General features: G+C 60.3%; 1 long non-coding RNA gene across 1 annotated transcript in view; it reads right to left on the bottom strand.

Moving 5' to 3' along the window:
* Positions 1-3,017: 3,017 nt before the first annotated feature.
* The window catches only part of LOC138498656 (uncharacterized), a 30,154-nt gene continuing 10,006 nt past the window's right edge, over positions 3,018-23,165 (bottom strand). The window contains exons 2-3 of the long non-coding RNA XR_011278812.1: positions 3,494-3,603; positions 3,018-3,382 (exon numbers count right to left, since the gene is read on the bottom strand). This is a non-coding gene — a long non-coding RNA (uncharacterized lncRNA). The remainder of the gene's footprint in view (positions 3,383-3,493; positions 3,604-23,165) is intronic.

Genomic DNA, 23,165 nt, shown 5'->3' with positions numbered 1-23,165 from the left:
TGGCAACAACACAGGAGCCCCCCTCTGCACCCAGGACAGTCCGGAGACCGCAACAATATTTCCTGAACAGTAGCGAAAGGGCCAGGCCAGCTACTGGGCCACAAAGGGAGCTGAATAGTGTAAAAAGGCACATATTTGCACCCCAAGAAGTGAAAAGGGATAACAGAAGAATTATACAGTTTAAAATGAACTTTATCCTAGGTGAAACAGTACCTGGCAGGAGAGTTCACAGGTCTATTCAATATGGACATTGGGCGAAGGAGGGGCAGTGGTCCCACAGAAACGGGATACCAGTATCTGGGACCCATATGATAACAGGGAAGCACCACTAGTGCACACCAGGGTCTGGGACCCATATGAAAGTGGGCAAAGCCCACAAGAGAATTAAACAGGGTTCAAGGACCCACACACGCGATAAGAAGTACATTATCAATGGGCTGGGGCCCAAAGTAAAGAGAAGCAAGCAACAAGACAAGTTTGGGAGATCCCAAAACAGCCCATAGGGATCTGGGGCCCTAGCAAAAGAGGAAAAGAGGTGCTAGAGACCAGAACAAGGGGTTGCTGACCTTTTGCCAAAGAAAGGAACACTTTCTGGAAATGTACAATCAAGTGAAACAGACTGGATGCCACGTTGGTGACCTGGGGATAATTGGAAATTGTATTTTGTGAACAGGAGGTCCACAGTCAAGCCTGTCAGGATCGTGAACCAGGCTTGATGCTAGATTGGTGACCTGGAGATATTTGAACATGAACAGTGTACAGTCAGGTCTGACAGGATAGTGAACCAGACCTGGTACATTTATGAGCTGAGAAAAGGACAGGGGAAGATACTCCCCCTGATATTTGGGAACTGTGTTTTTGTATATGTTTGGAATAACATTTAAGATCGAGAACTTGGTACATTTATGAGCTGAAAAAGGACAGGGAAAGAGACTCCCCCTGATATTTGGGAACTGTATTTTTGTATATGTTTGGAAGAACATTTAAGATCAAGAACTTTAAGTTAAACAGTAATAAACAAGATTGTTGAGGGACTGCCTTCTGGATCACCAGTTTTTCCTTAGTCTAGAGCAGCGGTATTCAAAGCATGGGGCGTGCCCCCCGGGGCCACAGCTACATGGCGGTGGGATGAAGGGGCATGTGAGGCACGGAAGAAAAATTGCTTTTTTCCCAAAAAAATGTTTTTTGGGCCTCACTGAGCATGTGTGGTGGAGAGCCACATATTGCTGTGGCCCCCCATCACCCATGCGACGCATGGAGGTGTGACCACTGAGCCCGTAAATAAAGAACAAAGCCTGGGCGTGCACTTTCCACCATTGGGCTCATGCGCCCAGGCTGTGTTCTTTCTTCCTGTTGCTGCAGCACTGACGACCTGACCGAGCAGCTAGTCCAGGTGTGTGTTGGACATTTTTCTGGTCCACCTTTGCCCCATTCTCCCTATGGACTTACCTTGGAGCCCGCAGGGAGAGAGAAGGCAAGCGGAGACTGGAACATCGCATTCCCAGCCCCCCTGCATGCTTCTCCCCCACTGACTCACTTTGGAGCCCGTGGGCACCATGGCTTCCAAGGTGGGTCCATGGAGGGAGAAGGGTTCAGGGGGACCAGCAAAGGTGTTCTGGATACCACACCGTGAGGGATGGGTCCCATGTTGCCACTTTGCTGGTCTTCCTGTGCCCCTTTTCCTCCACAGACCCACCTTGGAAGCCATGGTTGACATATGAGAGCAGAATTAGCACTTTTGTTCAATCTGCAAAATTCCATGTGAAGTCCTATCTATTCAAGAAATAGGGAATTACTTTACTGATACCCCACTTGTAAATTCTCAGGACCTAGTAGTGGTAATGGAATTGTACACCAAAAAGTGTGTTTATTTTTCTTCAAATAACCTGAAATTCAAGAGCTTGCCTCTATCGATTATTGGGAAAATCAGTCATCAACATTTCTGAGGTATAATAATGCATATATTATCACTTTTATATATTGGCAAATAGGATTCTAACATCTTCCATTTGGATAGCTCAGTCAGTAGAGATTCAGAATTGTAATCTGAGTGTGCAGGGTTCAAAGACGTCACTTCACTTCTTTTGAAAAAAATATTGCACAGGAAATATTATTTAGAATATTTAGTATTTATGATGGCAATGCAACCTTGGCCAGTAGGACTACAGGGATGGAAATTCCTATTGGATAATCAGGAGCTAAAAGTAGCTCCTGGGTATCCAACATTAGTCAGTGACCAGGAGCTACCACAGGGGAACAAGGAACTAGTACATAGAGTTCTGCATGTTTAACTTTCACATAAAATGCAGACAAACCATTTAGCCCTTTTTTATGAACTTGTATGCTTTAAATATCATATAGATGTGTCCTATTGTTTATTTATAGATTATCCCATACACACAAAGTTAAATTCACATAGGTGTGTCTGTTCTGCATCAGTTGGCCTGGGGAGCCAAAAGTAGCTCCTGGTAGACGTTGATATCAAGCTAAGCAGGCTGGTCTAGGCAACAAGCAGGAGCTAAATAATCCCCAAATCCCCTCATTTTCAAACCTTGCTGACTATATGGTAGTTGAGTCCAGAGTTCTTGGACGCCCCCTGTCTCGTTTTCAATCAAATATGTTCCTTCTCCGTGGAGACTGTCAAAAATTGCCAGTTCCAACTGTGACAAGATTTCAAGCCTGACTGATGCACCTGCTCTGCTGGGGCGCCAGAAGTAGCTCTTGTAAGTGGTTGGGGGAGGCTCTGCACTAACTGAGAGAGAGTAGTGCGCAAATATAGGGCAGTTAAATTAGTACCATCTGGCATTGGTGTATGTCTTCCCAGTATTATTGGTAAGGGAAATTTGGTAGGTCTGTGATAATTTCATTATGTACTTTTTAAATTGCCCGAACACAAATAGGCTCTGTCATCCCAACTAAGGCAGCAGACAAAGTTCCTAGCAGCAGTGGCACCATCAAAAATCCTTATGTATATCAGAAAAATGATCAGGGCGAGTCTGGATATCATGTGACCCACTATTTTAATCCATTCATCATATTTACAATAAAGTGATGATTCAAACAAACAAATCAACATTTAACACAGGAAACTTTACAACATACATTCCATGTATACAAAACAATCAATATTACTAAAGAACATGATACACAGAAAATGAATCATATCAATGTGGTACGGCCTCTCAGTGTTGTCTGGAGCTGTATAACAACGTGTATGCTTAATTAATAAGCGTGGTGTACAGTGTTGTACAGTGGACACTGTATTGGGGTAGAATTGTTGGCACAACTGTGTTTCGGACTCTCCAGCAGATGTTGGGGTGCTGTAAATACATAGGCCTTCATCAGGACGGGGAATTGTAGGGAGACATCCTGTGATAGTGATCTTAAACAAAAAGGCAGGCTGTGAGTACAGGAGGTTTAAATCTGGGATAATTATTAAAAACTGCCATTATAGCTTCTTGATTTCTTCTAGAAACCCAATGAAGGGACTTACCGTGCTCTTTGAATGCTGGCACATCAGAGATCGATGCAAAAGGGGTGTGTAATGGTTCTGTAACACACAGATGCATATTGTTTAGGGTTCCTTATTGCTACCTGTACTGGCTAGAGACAAGAAACATCACAAGTGAGTTACCTTCATATGCACACCCATAGTTCAGGCGATCCACATTCAATTAGTGAAAATCAGAGAAACCCTATGATGGTTGCGAGTAAGTGTGATCCAGCTACACACAGGGTTAAAGAAAAGTAAAAATACAGAGGGTCAGATGACTATATTACCCTCCTACCTCTGTTCTGTATACATTCTTGAGGGTGAGCGGGTGGCATGCAAAACAAACCATGGTGTGGTGAGTCTGGACAATTATATGGTGAAGGTAACATCCTGTAGGAGGGAGTCCCCTAGTGGCATCCGTGTGTGTGGGTCGCCCAATGCGGGTTAATGATGTATCACAAGTGGCATGGATCGCGATAATGTGGCAAGTCAAAATAGATGAGTGGGTAGCCTCTAAAGCAAACCCTCATTGCCCCGAGTGGCGCCCCTGTGATGTGGCTACCCACTGGAGGTAGGAATGTGCATGCCCCTATCACCCGTGCCCCCACCCTGCCGGCGGCCCCCTCCACATGGGACACCCCAGCCCCCATCACCCATGCCCCCACCGTGCAGGCAGCCACCTCCACATGGGATATCCTCACCCCAGACCCCATCACCCATGCCCCCACCCTGCAGGCAGCCCTTTCCACATGGGACACCCCAGCCCCCATCAACCGTGACCCCACCCTGCAGGCAGCCCCCTCCACATGGGACAACCCCACCCACATCACCAATGCCCCACCCTGCAGACAGCCCCCGCAGATGGGACACCCCCATCACCTGTGCCCCTACCCTGCAGGCAGACCCCTCCTCATGAGACACCCCCACCCCAGACCCCATCACCCATGCCCCCAACCTGCAGGCAGCCCCCTCCACATGGGACACCTGAACCCCCATCACCCGTGGCCACACCCTGCAAGCAGCCCCCACCACATGGGCCACCCCCACCCCAGCCCCATCACCCTTGACCCAACACAGCAGGCAGCCCCCTCCACATGGGACACCCCAGCCCCATCACCCGTGTCCCCACCCTGCAGGCAGCCCCCCCCACACGGGATACCCCACCCCAGACCCCATCACCCATGCCCCCACCCTGCATGACGTGCCCTTCACATGGGACACCCCACCCAATACCCCATCACCTGTGACCCCACCCTGCAGGCTGCCCCCTCCACAGGGGACACCCCCAGCCCCATTACCTGTGCCTCCACCCTGCAGGAAGCTCCCTGCACATGGGACACACCCACCCCAGCCCCCATCACCCGTGCCTCACCATGCAGGCAGACCCCTCCACATGGGACACCCTCACCCTAACCCCATCACCCATGCCCCCACCCTGCAGGCAGCACCCTCCACATGAGACACTCCAGCCCCGATCACCCATGCCTCCACCCTGCAGAAAGCCCCTCCACATGGTATACCCTAACCCCCATCACCCCTGCCCCACCCTGCAGGCAACCCCCTCCACATGGGACACGCCAGCCTCATCACCCATGCCCCCACCCTGCAGGCAGCCCCTTCCACAAGGGGCACCCCAGCCCCATCACCCATGACCCCACCTTGCAGGCAGTCCCCTCCACATGGGACACTCTAGCCCCCATCACCCATGGCCCCATCCTGCAGGCAGCCCCCTCCACATGGGACACTCCAGCCCCATCACCCATGGCCCCACCCTGCAGGCAGCCCCCTCCACATGGGACACCCCCACCCCACCCCTGTCACCTGTGCCGCCACTCTGCAGGCAGCCCCCTCCACATGGGACACCTGAACCCCTATCACCCGTGACCCCACCCTGCAGGCAGGCCCCTCCACATAGGACACCCCCACCACGGCCCCCATCACCCATGCCCCCACCCGGCAGGCAGCCCCCTCCACATGGGAAACCCCAGCCCCCATCACCCATGCCCCCACCCTGCAGGCAGCCCCCTCCCCATGGGATACCCCCACCCCATACCCCATCACCCATGCCCCCACCCTGAAGGCAGACCCCTCCTCATGAGACACCCCCACCCCAGACCCCATCACCCATGCCCCCAACCTGCAGGCAGCTCCCTCCACATGGGACACCCCAGCCCCCATCACCCGTGACACCACCCTGCAAGCAGCCCCCTCCACATGGGGCACCCCCACCCCAGCCCCCACCACCCTTGACCGACCCCACACAGCAGGCAGCCCCCTCCACATGGGACAACCCAGCCCCATCACCCGTGTCCCCACCCTGCAGGCAGGCCCCTCCACATGGGATACCCCCACCCCAGACCCCATCACCCGTGCCCCCACCCTGCAGTCAGCCCCCTCCACATGGGACAACCCCACCCCAGCCCCCATCACCTGTGACCCCACCCTGCAGGCAGCTCCCTCCCCATGGGATACCCCCACCCCATACCCAATCACTCATGCCCCCACCCTGCAGGCAGACCCCTCCTCATGAGTCTCCCCCACCCCAGACCCCATCACCCATGCCCCCAACCTGCAGGCACCCACCTCCACATGGGACACCCCAGCCCCCCATCACCCGTGACCCCACCCTGCAGACCGCCCCTCCCAGACACCCCCAGCCCCATTACCTGTGCCCCCAACCTGCAGGCAGCCCCTTGCACATGGGACACCCACACCCCAGCCCCCATCACCATGACCCCACCCTGCAGGCTGCCCCCTTCACAGGGGACACCCCAAGCCCCATTACCTCTGCCCCCACCCTGAAGGCAGCCCCCTCCACATGCGACACTCCCACCCCAGACCCCATCACCCATGCCCCCACCCTGCAGGCAGACCCCTCCACATGGGACACCCTCACCCCAGACCCCATCACCCATGCCCCCACCCTGCAGGTAGCACCCTCCACATGGGACACTCCAGCCCCCATCACCCGTGCCCCCACCCTGCAGATAGCACCCTCCACATGGTATAGCCTAAACCCCATCAACCCTGCTCCCACCCTGCAGACAGACCCCACATGCGACACCCCCAACACCCGTGCCCCCACCCTGCAGGCAGTCCCCTCCTCATGAGACACCCCCACCCCAGACCCCATCACCCATGCCCCCAACCTGCAGGCAGCTCCCTCCACATGGGACACCCCAGCCCCATCACCTGTGACCCCACCCTGCAAGCAGCCCCCTCCACATGAGGCACCCCCACCCCAGCCCCCATCACTTTTGACCCCACACAGCAGGCAGCCCCCTCCACATGGGACACCCCAGCCCATTCACCCGTGTCCCCTCCCTGCAGGCAGCCCCCTCCACATGGAATACCCTACCTCAGACCCCATCACCCGTGACCCCACCCTGCAAGCAGCCCCCTCCACATGGGGCACCCCCACCCCAGCCCCCATTACCCTTGACCCCACACAGCAGGCAGCCCCCTCCACATGGGACAACCCAGCCCCATCACCCGTGTCCCCAACCTGCAGGCAGCCCCCTCCACATGGGATACCCCCACCCCAGACCCCATCACCCGTGTCCCCACCCTGCAGGCAGCTGCCTCCACATGGGACACCCCCACCCCAGACCCCATCACCTGTGACCCCACCCTGCAGACAGCCCCCTCCCCATGGGATACCCCCACCACAGACCCCATCACCCATGCCCCAACCTGCAGGCAGCTCCCTCCACATGGGACACCCCAGCCCCCATCACCTGTGACCCCACCCTGCAAGCAGCCCCCTCCACATGGGGCACCCCCACCCCAGCCCCTATCACCCTTGACCCCACACAGCAGGCAGCCCCCTCCACATGGGACAACCCAGCCCCATCACCCGTGTCCCCACCCTGCAGGCAGCCCCATCCACATGGGATACCCACACCCCAGACCCCATCACCCGTGCCCCCACCCTGCAGGCAGCCCCCTCCACATGGGACATCCTCACCCCAGACCCCATCACCCATGCCCCCACCCTGCAGGCAGCCCCCTCCACATGGGACATTCCAGCCCCCATCACCCACGCCCCCACCCTGCAGATAGCCCCCTCCACATGGTATAGCTTAAACCCCATCAACGCTGCCCCCACCCGGCAGACAGCCCCCCCACATGGGACACCCCCATCACCCGTGCCCCCACCCTACAGGCAGACCCCTCCTCATGAGACACCCCCACCCTTGACCCCATCACCCGTATCCCCACCCTGCAGGTAGCCCCCTCCACATGGGATACCCCACTCCAGACCCCATCACCCGTGCCCCCACGCTGCAGGCAGTGCCCTACACAAGCGACACACCACCCCAGACCCCATCACCCGTGACCCCACCCTGCAGGCCACCCCCTCCACAGGGGACACCCCCAGCCCCATCACCTGTGCCCCCACCCTGCAGGCAGCCCCCTGCACATGGGACACCCCCAGCCCCCATCACCCGTGCCCCACCATGCAGGCAGACCCCTCCACATGGGGCACCCCCAGCCCCATCACCCTTGACCCCACACAGCAGGCAGCCCCCTCCACATGGGACACCCCAGCCCCATCACCCGTGTCCCCACACTGCATGCAGCCCCCTCCACATGGCATACCCCACCCCAGACCCCATCACCTGTGCCCCCACCCTGCAGGCAGCGCCCTCCACATGGGACACCCCACCCCAGACCCCATCACCCGTGACCCCACCCTGCAGGCCACCCCCTCCACAGGGGACACCCCAGCCCCATTACCTGTGCCCCCACCCTGCAGACAGCCCCCTGCACATGGGACACCCCCACCCCAGCCCCCATCACCCATGCCCCACCATGCAGGCAGACCCCTCCACATTGGACACCCTCACCCCACACTCCATCACCCATGCCCCACCCTGCAGGCAGCACCCTCCACATGAGACACTCCAGCCCCATCACCCATGCCCCCACCCTGCAGATAGCCCCTCCACATGATATACCCTAACACCCATCACCCCTGCCCCACCCTACAGGCAACCCCCTCCACATGGGACACGCCAGCCTCATCACCCATGCCCCCACCCTGCAGGTAGCCCCCTCCACATGGAACACCCCCACCCCAGCTCCGTCACCTGTGCCGCCACCCTGCAGGCAGCCCCCTCCACATGGGACACCCGAACCCCCATCACCCATGACTCCACCCTGCAGGCAGCCCCCTCCACATAGGACACCCCCACCACAGCCCGCTTCACACATGCCCCCCCAGCAGGCAGCCCCCTCCACATTGGACAACCCAGCCCCATCACCCGTGTCCCCACCCTGCGGGCAGCCCCCTCCACATGGGATACCCTCACCCCAGACCCCATCACCCGTGCCCCCACCCTGCAGGCAGCCCCCTCCACATGGGACACCCCCACCCCAGCCCCCATCACCTGTGACCCCACCCTGCAGGCAGCCCCCTCCACATGGGATACCCCACCCCAGACCCCATCACCCGTGCCCCCACCCTGCAGGCAGCGCCCTCCACAGGGGTCACCCCACCCCAGACCCCATCACCCGTGACCCCACCCTGCAGGCCACCCCCTCCACAGGGAACACCCCCAGCCCCATTACCTGTGCCCCACCCTGCAGGCAGCCCCCTGCACATGGGACACCCCCACCCCAGCCCCCATCACCCGTGCCCCACCATGCAGGCAGACCCCTCCACATGGGGCACCCCCACCCCAGCCCCCATCACCCTTGACCCCACACAGCAGGCAGCCCCCTCCACATGGGACACCCCAGCCCCATCACCCGTGTCCCCACACTGCATGCAGCCCCCTCCACATGGGATACCCCACCCCAGACCCCATCACCCATGCCCCCACCCTGCAGCCAGCACACTCCACATGAGACACTCCAGCCCCATCACCCGTGTCCCCACCCTGCAGGCAGGCCCCTCCACATGGGATACCCCCACCCCAGACCCCATCACCCGTGCCCCCACCCTGCAGTCAGCCCCCTCCACATGGGACAACCCCACCCCAGCCCCCATCACCTGTGACCCCACCCTGCAGGCAGCTCCCTCCCCATGGGATACCCCCACCCCATACCCAATCACTCATGCCCCCACCCTGCAGGCAGACCCCTCCTCATGAGACTCCCCCACCCCAGACCCCTTCACCCATGCCCCCAACCTGCAGGCACCCACCTCCACATGGGACACCCCAGCCCCCCATCACCCGTGACCCCACCCTGCAGACCGCCCCTCCCACTGGGGACACCCCCAGCCCCATTACCTGTGCCCCCAACCTGCAGGCAGCCCCTTGCACATGGGACACCCACACCCCAGCCCCCATCACCGTGACCCCACCCTGCAGGCTGCCCCCTTCACAGGGGACACCCCAAGCCCCATTACCTCTGCCCCCACCCTGCAGGCAGCCCCCTCCATATGCGACACTCCCACCCCAGACCCCATCACCCATGCCCCCACCCTGCAGGCAGACCCCTCCACATGGGACACCCTCACCCCAGACCCCATCACCCATGCCCCCACCCTGCAGGTAGCACCCTCCACATGGGACACTCCAGCCCCCATCACCCGTGCCCCCACCCTGCAGATAGCCCCCTCCACATGGTATAGCCTAAACCCCATCAACCCTGCTCCCACCCTGCAGACAGACCCCACATGCGACACCCCCAACACCCGTGCCCCCACCCTGCAGGCAGACCCCTCCTCATGAGACACCCCCACCCCAGACCCCATCACCCATGCCCCCAACCTGCAGCCAGCTCCCTCCACATGGGACACCCCAGCCCCATCACCTGTGACCCCACCCTGCAAGCAGCCCCCTCCACATGAGGCACCCCCACCCCAGCCCCCATCACTTTTGACCCCACACAGCAGGCAGCCCCCTCCACATGGGACACCCCAGCCCATTCACCTGTGTCCCCACCCTGCAGGCAGCCCCCTCCACATGGAATACCCCACCTCAGACCCCATCACCCGTGCCCCCACCCTGCAGGCAGCGCCCTCCACCTGGGATACCCAGCCCCAGACCCCATCACCCGTGCCCCCACCCTGCAGGCAGCCCCCTCCACATGGGAAACCCCAGCCCCATCACCCATGCCCCCACTCTGCAGGCAGCCCCCTCCCCATGGGATACCCCGACCCCATACCCCATCACCCATGCTCCCACCCTGCAGGCAGACCCCTCCACATGAGACACCCCCACCCCAGACCCCATCACCCATGCCCCCAACCTGAAGGCAGACCCCTCCACATGTGACACCCTAGCCCCCATCACCCGTGACCCCACCCTGCAAGCAGCCCCCTCCACATGGGGCACCCCCACCCCAGCCCCCATTACCCTTGACCCCACACAGCAGGCAGCCCCCTCTACATGGGACAACCCAGCCCCATCACCCGTGTCCCCAACCTGTAGGCAGCCCCCTCCACATGGGATACCCCCACCCCAGACCTCATCACCCGTGTCCCCACCCTGCAGGCAGCTGCCTCCACATGGGACAGCCCCACCCCAGCCCCCATCACCTGTGACCCCACCCTGCAGACAGCCCCCTCCCCATGGGATACCCCCACCCCAGACCCCATCACCCATGCCCCAACCTGCAGGCAGCTCCCTCCACATGGGACACCCCAGCCCCCATCACCTGTGACCCCACCCTGCAAGCAGCCCCCTCCACATGGGGCACCCCAGCCCCTATCACCCTTGACCCCACACAGCAGGCAGCCCCCTCCACATGGGACAACCCAGCCCCATCACCCGTGTCCCCACCCTGCAGGCAGCCCCATCCACATGGGATACCCCCACCCCAGACCCCATCACCCGTGCCCCCACCCTGCAGGCAGCCCCCTCCACATGGGACATCCTCACCCCAGACCCCATCACCCATGCCCCCACCCTGCAGGCAGCCCCCTCCACATGGGACATTCCAGCCCCCATCACCCACGCCCCCACCCTGCAGATAGCCCCCTCCACATGGTATAGCTTAAACCCCATCAACGCTGCCCCCACCCGGCAGACAGCCCCCCCACATGGGACACCCCATCACCCGTGCCCCCACCCTACAGGCAGACCCCTCCTCATGAGACACCCCCACCCTTGACCCCATCACCCATGCCCCCAACCTGCAGGCAGCCCCCTCCACATGGGACACCCCAGCCCCCATCACCCGTGACCCCACCCTGCAAGCAGCCCCCTCCACATGGGGCACCCCCACCCCAGCCCCATCACCCTTGACCCCACACAGCAGGCAGCCCCCTCCACATGGGACACCCCAGCCCCATCACCCGTGTCCCCACCCTGCAGGTAGCCCCCTCCACATGGGATACCCCACTCCAGACCCCATCACCCGTGCCCCCACGCTGCAGGCAGTGCCCTACACAAGCGACACACCACCCCAGACCCCATCACCCGTGACCCCACCCTGCAGGCCACCCCCTCCACAGGGGACACCCCCAGCCCCATTACCTGTGCCCCCACCCTGCAGGCAGCCCCCTGCACATGGGACACCCCCAGCCCCCATCACCCGTGCCCCACCATGCAGGCAGACCCCTCCACATGGGGCACCCCCACCCCAGCCCCATCACCCTTGACCCCACACAGCAGGCAGCCCCCTCCACATGGGACACCCCAGCCCCATCACCCGTGTCCCCACACTGCATGAAGCCCCCTCCACATGGCATACCCCACCCCAGACCCCATCACCTGTGCCCCCACCCTGCAGGTAGCGCCCTCCACATGGGACACCCCACCCCAGACCCCATCACCCGTGACCCCACCCTGCAGGCCACCCCCTCCACAGGGGACACCCCAGCCCCATTACCTGTGCCCCCACCCTGCAGACAGCCCCCTGCACATGGGACACCCCCACCCCAGCCCCCATCACCCATGCCCCACCATGCAGGCAGACCCCTCCACATTGGACACCCTCACCCCACACTCCATCACCCATGCCCCACCCTGCAGGCAGCACCCTCCACATGAGACACTCCAGCCCCATCACCCATGCCCCCACCCTGCAGATAGCCCCTCCACATGATATACCCTAACACCCATCACCCCTGCCCCACCCTACAGGCAACCCCCTCCACATGGGACACGCCAGCCCCATCACCTGTGCCCCCACCCTGCAGGTAGCGCCCTCCACATGGGTCACCCCACCACAGACCCCATCACCCGTGACCCCACCCTGCAGGACACCCCCTCCACAGGGAACACCCCCAGCCCCATTACCTGTGCCCCCACCCTGCAGGCAGCCCCCTGCACATGGGACACCCCCACCCCAGCCCCCATCACCCGTGCTCCACCATGCAGGCAGACCCCTCCACATGGGGCACCCCCACCCCAGCCCCCATCACCCTTGACCCCACACAGCAGGCAGCCCCCTCCACATCGGACACCCCAGCCCCATCACCCGTGTCCCCACACTGCATGCAGCCCCCTCCACATGGGATACCTCACCCCAGACCCCATCACCCGTGCCCCCACCATGCAGCCAGCACCCTCCACATGAGACACTCCAGCCCCATCACCCATGCCCCCACCCTGCAGATAGCCACTCCACATGGTATACCCTAACACCCATCACCCCTGCCCCACCCTAAAGGCAACCCCCTCCACATGGGACACGCCAGCCTCATCACCCATGCCCCCACCCTGCAGGTAGCCCCTTCCACATGGGGCACCCCAGCCCCCATCACCCATGACCGCACCTTGCAGGCAGCCCCCTCCACATGGAACACCCCAACCCCAGCTCCGTCACCTGTGCCACCACCCTGCAGGCAGCCCCCTCCACATGGGACACCCGATTCCCCATCACCCATGACCCCACCCTGCAGGCAGCCCCCTCCACATAGGACACCCCCACCACAGCCCGCTTCACACATGCCCCCCCCCAGCAGGCAGCCCCCTCCACATTGGACAACCCAGCCCCATCACCCGTGTCCCCACCCTGCAGGCAGCCCCCTCCACATGGGATACCCTCACCCCAGACCCCATCACCCGTGCCCCCACCCTGCAGGCAGCCCCCTCCACATGGGACACCCCCACCCCAGCCCCCATCAACTGTGACCCCACCCTGCAGGCAGCCCCCTCCACATGGGATACCCCACCCCAGACCCCATCACCCGTGCCCCCACCCTGCAGGCAGCGCCCTCCACATGGGACACCCCACCCCAGACCCCATCACCCGTGACCCCACCCTGCAGGCCACCCCCTCCACAGGGAACACCCCCAGCCCCATTACCTGTGCCCCCACCCTGCAGGCAGCCCCCTGCACATGGGACACCCCCACCACAGCCCGCTTCACACATGCCCCCCCAGCAGGCAGCCCCCTCCACATTGGACAACCCAGCCCCATCACCCGTGTCCCCACCCTGCAGATAGCCCCTCCACATGGTATACCCTAACACCCATCACCCCTGCCCCACCCTACAGGCAACCCCCTCCACATGGGACACCCCACCCCAGACCCCATCACCCGTGACCCCACCCTGCAGGCCACCCCCTCCTAGGGGACACCCCCAGCCCCATTACCTGTGCCCCCACCCTGCAGGCAGCCCCCTGCACATGGGACACCCCCACCCAGCCCCATCACCCGTGCCCCACCATGCAGGCAGACCCCTCCACATGGGGCACCCCCACCCCAGCCCCCATCACCCTTGACCCCACACAGCAGGCAGCCCCCTCCACATGGGACACCCCAGCCCCATCACCCGTGTCCACACACTGCATGCAGCCCCCTCCACATGGGATACCCCACCCCAGACCCCATCATCCATGCCCCCACCCTGCAGGCAGCGCCCTCCACATGGGACACCCCACCCTAGACCCCATCACCCGTGACCCCACCCTGCAGGCCGTCCCCTCCACAGGGGACTCCCCTAGCCCCATTACCTGTGCCCCCCACCCTGCAGACAGCCCCCTGCACATGGGACACCCCCACCCCAGCCCCATCACCCGTGCCCCACCATGCAGGCAGACCCCTCCAAATGGGATACCCTCACCCCAGCCCCATCACCCATGCCCCACCCTGCAGGCAGCACCCTCCACATGAGACACTCCAGCCCCCATCACCCATGCCCCAACCCTGCAGATAGGGTATACCATGTGGAGGGGCTAACACCCATCACCCCTGCCCCACCTTGCAGGCAGCCCCCTCCACATGGGACACCCGAACCCCCATCACCCGTGACCCCACCCTGCAGGCAGCCCCCTCCACATAGGACACCCCCACCACAGCCTGTATCACACATGCCCCCCCAGCAGGCAGCCCCCTCCACATTGGACAACCCAGCCCCATCACCCTTGTACCCACCCTGCGGGCAGCCCCCTCCATATGGGATACCCCCACCCCAGACCCCATCATCCGTGCCCCCACCCTGCAGACAGCCCCCTGCACATGGGACACCCCCACCCCAGCCCACATCACCTGTGACCCCACCCTGCACGCTGCCCCCTCCACATGGGATACCCCCACCCCAGCCCCCATCACCTGTGACCCCACCCTGCAGGCAGCCCCCTCCACATGGGATACCCCCACCTCATACCCCATCGCCCATGCCCCCACCCTGCAGGCAGACCCCTCCTCATGAGACACCCCACCCCAGACCCCATCACCCATGCCCCCAACCTGCAGGCAGCCCCCTCCACATGAGACACCCCAGCCCCCCATCACCCGTGACCCCGCCCTGCAAGCAGCCCCCTCCACATGGGGCACCCCCACCCCAGCCCCCATCACCCTTGACCCCACACAGCAGGCAGCTCCCTCCACATGGGACAACCCAGCCCCATCACCCGTGTCCCCACCCTGCAGGCAGCCTCCTCCACATGGGATACCCCACCCCAGCCCCATCACCTGTGCCCCCACCCTGCAGGCAGCCTCCTCCACATGGGACACCCCCACCCCAGCCCCCATCACCCGTGACCCCACCCTGGAGGCTGCCCCCTCCACAGGGGACACCCCCAGCCCCATTACTTGTGCCCCCACCCTGCAGACAGCCCCCTGCACATGGGACACCCCCACCCCAGCCCCCATCACCCGTGCCCCACCATGCAGGCAGACCCCTCCACATGGGACACCCTCACCCCAGACCCCATCACCCATGCCACACCCTGCAGGCAGCACCCTCCACATGAGACACTCCAGCCCCCATCACCCATGCCCCCACCCTGCAGATAGCCCCTCCACATGGTATACCCTAACACCCATCACCCCTGCCCCACCTTGCAGGCAGCCCCCTCCACATGGGACAACCCCACCCCAGCTCCGTCACCTGTGCCGCCACCCTGCAGGCAGCCCCCTCCACATGGGACACCCGAACCCCCATCACCCGTGACCCCACCCTGCAGGCAGCCCCCTCCACATAGGACACCCCCACCACAGCCTGCATCACACATGCCCCCCCAGCAGGCAGCCCCCTTCTCATTGGACAACCCAGCCCCATCACCCATGTGCCCACTCTGCAGGCAGCCCCCTCCACATGGGATACCCCCACCCCAGACCCCATCACCCGTGCCCCCACCCTGCAGACAGCCCCCTGCACATGGGACACCCCCACCCCAGCCCCATCACACGTGCCCCACCATGCAGGCAGACCCCTCCACATGGGACACCCTCACCCCAGACCCGATCACCCATGCCCCACCCTGTAGGCAGCACCCTCCACATGAGACACTCCAGCCCCCATCACCCATGCCCCCACCCTGCAGATAGCCCCTCCACATGGTATACCCTAACACCCATCACCCCTGCCCCACCCTACAGGCAACCCCCTCCACATGGGACACGCCAGCCTCATCACCCATGCCCCCACCCTGCAGGCAGCCCCTTCCACATGGGGCACCCCAGCCCTATCACCCATGACCCACCTTGCAGGCAGCCCCCTCCACATGGGACACCCCCACCCCAGCCCCGCACATGTGCCGCCACCCTGCAGGCAGCCCCCTCCACATGGGACACCCGAACCCCCATCACCCGTGACCCCACCCTGCAGGCAGCTCCCTCCACATAGGACATCCCCACCACAGCCCACATCACCTGTGACCCCACCCTGCAGGCAGCCCCCTCCACATGGGATACCCCCACCCCAGCCCCCATCACCTGTGACCCCACCCTGCAGGCAACCCCCTCCACATGGGATACCCCCACCCCATACCCCATCACCCATGCCCCCACCCTGCAGGCAGACCCCTCCTCATGAGACACCCCCACCCCAGACCCCATCACCCATGCCCCCAACCTGCAGGCAGCCCCCTCCACATGAGACACCCCAGCCCCCATCACCCGTGACCCCGCCCTGCAAGCAGCCCCCTCCACATGGGGCACCCCCACCCCAGCCCCGATCACCCTTGACCCCACACAGCAGGCAGCTCCCTCCACATGGGACAACCCAGCCCCATCACCCGTGTCCCCACCCTGCAGGCAGCCTCCTCCACATGGGATACCCCCACCCCAGCCCCATCACCTGTGCCCCCACCCTGCAGGCAGCCCCCTCCACATGGGACACCCCCACCCCAGCCCCCATCACTCGTGACCCCACCCTGCAGGCCGCCCCCACCACAGGGGACACCCCCAGCCCCATTACTTGTGCCCCCACCCTGCAGGCAGCCCCCTGCACATGTGACACCCCCACCCCAGCCCCCATCACCCATGCCCCCACCCTGCAGGCAGCCCACTCCACATGGGACACCCCCACCCCAGCCCCCATCACCCGTGACCCCACCCTGCAGACCGCCCCTCCACAGGGGACACTCCAAGCCTCATTACCTCTGCCCCCACCCTCCAGGCAGCCCCCTCCACATGGCACACTCCCACCCGAGACCCCATCACCCATGCCCCCACCCTGCAGGCAGCACCCTCCACATGGGACACTCCAGCCCCCATCACCCATCCCCTACCCTGCAGATAGCCCCCTCCACATGGTATAGCCTACACCCCATCAACCCTGCCCCCACCCTGCAGGCAGCCCCCTCCACATGGGACACCCCAGCCCCATCAGCCATGCCCCCACCCTGCAGGCAGCCCCCTCCACATGGGACACCCCAGCCCCATCAGCCATTTCCCCACCCTGCAGGCAGCCCCCTCCACATGGGAGACCCCATCACCCATGACCCCACCTCCACATGGGACTCCCCAGCCCCCATCACACATTACCCCACCTTGCAGGCAGCCTCCTCCACATGGGACACTCCAGCCCCCATCACCCATGACCCCACCCTGCAGGCAGCTCCCTCCACATGGGACACTCCCACCCCAGCCCGTCACCCGTGCCCCCACCCTGCAGGCAGCCCCCTCCACATGGGATACCCCCACCCCAGATCCCATCACCCATGTCCCCACCCTGCTGGCAATCATCTCCACATGGGACACCCCAGTCCCTTCCCCCATGACCCAACCCTGCAGGCAGCCCCCTCCACATGGGACACCCCCCAGCCCCATCACCCGTGCTCCCACACGGCAGAGAGCTCCCTCCACATGGGACACCCCAACCCCATCCCCCATCACCCGTTCTCCCACCCTGCTGGTAGACCCCTCCACATGGGACACCCCCACCCCAGACCCCATGACCCCATGACCCGTGGCCCCACCCTGCAGACAGACCCCTCCAATGGAACACCCCAGTTCCCATCACCCATGACCCCACCCTGCAGGCAGCCCCCTCCACATGTGACACCCCAGCCCCCATCACCCATGACCCCACCCTGCAGGCAGCCCCCTCCACATAGGACACCCCCCAGCCCCCATCCACCCATGACTCCACCCTGCAGGCTGCCCCCTCCACATGGGACACCCCAGCCCCCATCACCCATGACCCCACCCTGCAGGCAGCCCCCTCCACATGTGACACCCCAACCCCCATCACCCATGACCCCACCCTGCAGGCAGCACCCTCCACATGGGACACCCCAGCCCCCATCCACCCATGACTCCACCCTGCAGGCTGCCCCCTCCACATGGGACACCCCCACCCCAGCCCCCATCACCCATGCCCCCACCCTGCAGGCAGCCCCCTCCACATGGAACTCCCCCACCCTAGCCCCCATCACCTGTGCCCCCACCCTGCAGGCATCCCCCTCCACATGGGACACCCCAGCCCACATCACCCATGCCCGCACCTTGCAGGCAGCACCCTCCACATGGGACATCACCTGCATGATGAACCCTAACATAGTGACACATCATTATTTCATCCATTGTGTGTCGTGTACCTTGACTGCCATGTAGTGACACCAGACCGAATATCTACTGGAACATGTATCCTGCAAACATAAATGAATGCATACACCCGGGCCACATCCATGAGTGTGTCAGCTGGGCAAACAGAATAGCTGTTCGCAATCATCTCCCAACTTACACATGTAACAACTGAATGTAAAAGTAAGTGTCTGCTGGCCATGTGACAATGTCATGGCATCAATACCCAGGAACAAGTTGTGCACCAATTACAGAATCCAAACCAGACAGTACACCACGCACCGAGGCAGCTACAATGGGCAGCCAATGTGTAAATACCATTAAATGCCAATAGTGTATCCCAGTGCAAGAGGTTGACCAACACCAGAGACGATGATAACTGCAAAAACACATGCTGGTGAAGGGGAAATCACCACCTGTGTGTTACACAGCATCAAGCAAATCATTTGCAAATGTCCTGAACGTGTAACACTCCCACAGTCACCCCACCCACCTCACTCACAAACACAATGAGGGCAAATACACAGTCATGTTGCACATGTGAAAAGAAATGCCATTTGCCTGTGCACACCCAAATTCCCACCTCACACACCACCACCGGTCCACCCCATGTGTATACTCACCCCGCAAATAAACCCCGAACATAACACATGCAAGTAACTAACCACATACATGACTCACAATGAGCAGGATCATGGCCACTAAATGGACTACCAAACAGGCACACTGCAAAAATAACTGTGACTGACAATGACTGCGAGAGTTAAAATAAATATATCAAACAGTTGTATTTCCATCACACATACTGTAAAAAAATGATTCATAAATCATAATCTTAAAATATGTCAATGTAAAAATAGAAAATAAAATAAATGTCCATATATATCAAAAATATGTACACTAAAAAATCTATAAAATCATTAATGAAACACCTCAAACACAGCAAAAAACTATGTATAAGAAAACATGGAGGATAGTCCAGAGTCTTAAAGGAAACTTACACCTACAGAACTATGTACAAAAAAAGTGAGTAATATCCATGATCCGAGCTCCAAATAATAAGTAAAAATGAAAGGAAACGTATATCTTCAAATCTATGTAAACAGGCAGCGGGCTAGTCCTCCTTGTCACTGATGTCACTCAATGTCTCGGCCAGGGCATCATCGAAGACTGCCTCCACTTCTCCTAGGCGGGCCCCCTCTCTCTCCTCAAGGGCTTGCAGGGACTCCTGCATGGACCACTCCATCCCCTCCCACTCCCTGCAAGTATCCTCGAGGATGTCAGCCCGCCTCTATGCCCGACGCAGTGCAATCTCTGCCCTGACAATGGTGACTTTCGCCTCTAGAGCCCGCTGCCTCTCTGCCCGGATTCGCTGCCCATATCGAATGAACACGGAAGACATCCTCGTTCGAGGTCCACATTTGCATCCTGCCTGACAACAGATACCTGCCTCCTTGAGATGGGATGCCCTGAGTACAATAGCCTCCTACAGAGTCTGCTGCTGCCAAATTGCCCGGTGCCTGCTTCTTGTGGACACCCTCCAGGCTGATGACATCACCTGGGGTGTCGGGCCCGTGCCCTGCTCCTGGGTGCCTCCTCTTCCTTCATTGCCATTGCTCCTGTCGTTCCGTGGATCGGTGTGGTGACCACCTCATCTGTTCCACTGGTGACTCCCAACTCATGCAGGGATGTTAGCTCCACCAGGTGGGCCGACATGGTTGGGACTGGTGCACAGGGGGCCCTGGTGGTATCTGGGCTGGAGGGCGCCCAGGAGGACGACTTGCTCACAGAGGAGCAAGACAAGGAGGGGTCGCATAAGTGGCCAGCCAATGCATCAAATTTGAGACCAGGAATGCTGCTAGCCAGTTCAGGAGACGCCAGATGTCATTGTGATAATGTGCAAGCCCATAGTTGCAAGCCTGCACCTCATCACAAATGACGGCTGTATGCCTCACAATACCAGCTAGCAGGGGTTCCAATGGGGCCGGCCTGAAGCATGCCGGCAGGTGCATACTGATGCAGGCGCTGGCCCAGGGACAGGATTTGGCACAGGCCCCTCCATGGTGCCTCCACTGCCTCATGACCCTGAGTGAGGACTGCACCATTCACACCCACCTCACCACCCCCGCCGGGCCCCATGGACAAATTCGGCCCCCTCCTCCCAATCCTTCCCCACCAACCTGGATGCCTTCCCAGCGTCTTCCGCCATGGATGGCCCTTGTGTGTGCTCACCTGTCCCCTCCACTGCTGAGGAGTCTGCATCCAACTTCGCCCTCTTGGACCTCCCTATAGCAGCCGTGGCCAATGTTTGAGACACATCAGCAGTCTCCTCGCTCCCCAAAGATGTCATGTCCAGAAAGCGTGACTGGGCCCTGCGTCTCTGCCCGGTAGAGGCATCCCTGCTGCCTTGCTCCACAGCACTTTCTGCGCCCTCTTCTTCCAACGCAACTGTGGATAAGGAGACATAGAACACAAACATCAGGGTACTGCACCGATGTGTGTTTGGTACAAAAATATGTGCATGAAGTACACTGCTAAAGGGTACAACTATCATCACCATCCACAACACACAGGTACTTGCAATGTACATACATACACATACATATAGGTCCTTCACACCAGACAATCCCATCTGGGGACATGGCACTGTCACAACCTATCAATTGCACATGCTACACACACATGCATCATGGGCCGTACACATGTCATGCACACACATCACCTGACAGTCTTCAAGCGCTGCACTGAGCTATCACATCAGAGTCCCCTCAACAGCAATCACGCAACAAGACTAGGTCACACATTGACATGCACCTGTTACATTCATCCAGGAGTGATGGCCAGTCACACAGTGTCATTATTCCTGCCCCTCATGTCCCCAGCCCTCCAAGATGTCAGGCTGGAGCCAGGCCACGATAACCTACATGGCCCTCAAGGGCCTCTCCATCCCTTCAAAGACCCACTTGGAGTCAGACTTGGCGCTTGTGGCACCAGACTCACTCATTCCCATAGGATAACATTGGGGATTGGACTTGTAGTGCATTGATGGGGACAAGATGGATGCCCCCACATATTTCGGTTCCCAGAACTGCATGTGCAGTCTAGTCTTTTGGGTGTGGTTCAGCCCAGAGACACCTGGGATACCCACAGACTATTTAAGCCACGCCCAGGCTGAGAAACATGCTTTATGTTTTATGCACCTGCAGCGTGACACTCACCGTGTTTGGATCGGTCTCCAGTAGGCCTGCATCTTTCTTCTGCGCTCAGCTCCTGCAAGAACAAGAACACCGTTAGGAACAGCCTTACCTTGCGGCGCTTCTGCCCATCATTCATCGCTCCTTCTGTTCTGCAGGCATCTTCAGCGGTGTCATTCCCATCCCGGCACACCGCTTCCTAAGGAAAAGGGACAAGAACAGAAAAAAGGCATTAGTAAGCATCCAGCAAATCTTCGCTTATTTTTAAAGACTGTACGAGCTTCAACGTTTACCTGACTCCCAGCCGCTCTGGGGGAACTCTGTCTCCGGAACTTCTCATCCATCTGCAAAAGGGAAAAGACACTCCAGGTTAGCGTGGAAACATCTAGAGGCGCCGCATACCGCGCTTACTCACCGCATTTCTTCTTCATAACCGGCATCCACGCTGAAAACGTTGCGGCACATAAAAGACACAGAAAAAGAACTCAGTTCAATACAAATACGAAAGGGTCGCATCGCGCATCGCGCTCTCACTCACCATCAGCGCTACTCATCTCCGCAGCACGTCGCCATCCCCGGACGCCGGCCATCATCTAAGGAAGGAAAGGAACGAATACTCATTATACTTACCTGTCGGACTCTTGCCAGTGAAGTAACTAGGCAGCAACAAGCCTGCATCAATCAACACACCACTGCGCTGAAAGCAGGACAGAGAGCACACCTTCCAAGAAAACAAGGTGAGCTGTGGATCAAAGGGAAGGATTGGACCACCGGGAAGAAGGGGTTCAAGCACACAGAGACAATAGGAAGTTAAACTCTACCAATACTGTGTCTCAGGCCCAGTCTCCAGTCGAGTAGACTCCAGGGAAGGGTTCGAGGTCGTAAGAGGTCAGAACAGGCTGAGTGACGTCCCCGTGGATACCAGGTGAGTGTTACACACAGTCACATCTTAGACACATCCACATGAACACCATGCATGTTCATGATGTTGAGAACACCACCCATCTGTCACACCTCTCACACGGGCACGTATCAGACACGTTGTGAAATGCTGCAGTACAACACACAATGCAAAAGTAAGACCATTGAAATTACACATGGTACATAGAACACAGGTAGAGCACTGTCTGGGACATGCACACAGACATCCGTACAAGAGGCATACTTGCTGTAAGGCCAAGGTGCACACTCCCACCATACATCAACATGCGCATGCACTGTGGAGGGCAGCAACACATGGACACTCACCTGACGACTCCAGACGGAGCTGCAAATTGCAGATCTGGGTGTGCAGTGCCGGGTAGAATTTCTCCAGGACC

The sequence above is a fragment of the Ambystoma mexicanum genome, chromosome 5q (genome assembly GCF_040938575.1).
Source record: "Ambystoma mexicanum isolate Mex_15411 chromosome 5q, UKY_AmexF1_1, whole genome shotgun sequence".
Taxonomy (NCBI): domain Eukaryota; kingdom Metazoa; phylum Chordata; class Amphibia; order Caudata; family Ambystomatidae; genus Ambystoma; species Ambystoma mexicanum.
The sequence above is the reverse complement of the archived record's forward strand: the minus strand, read 5'-3'. Positions and strand labels throughout refer to the sequence as shown.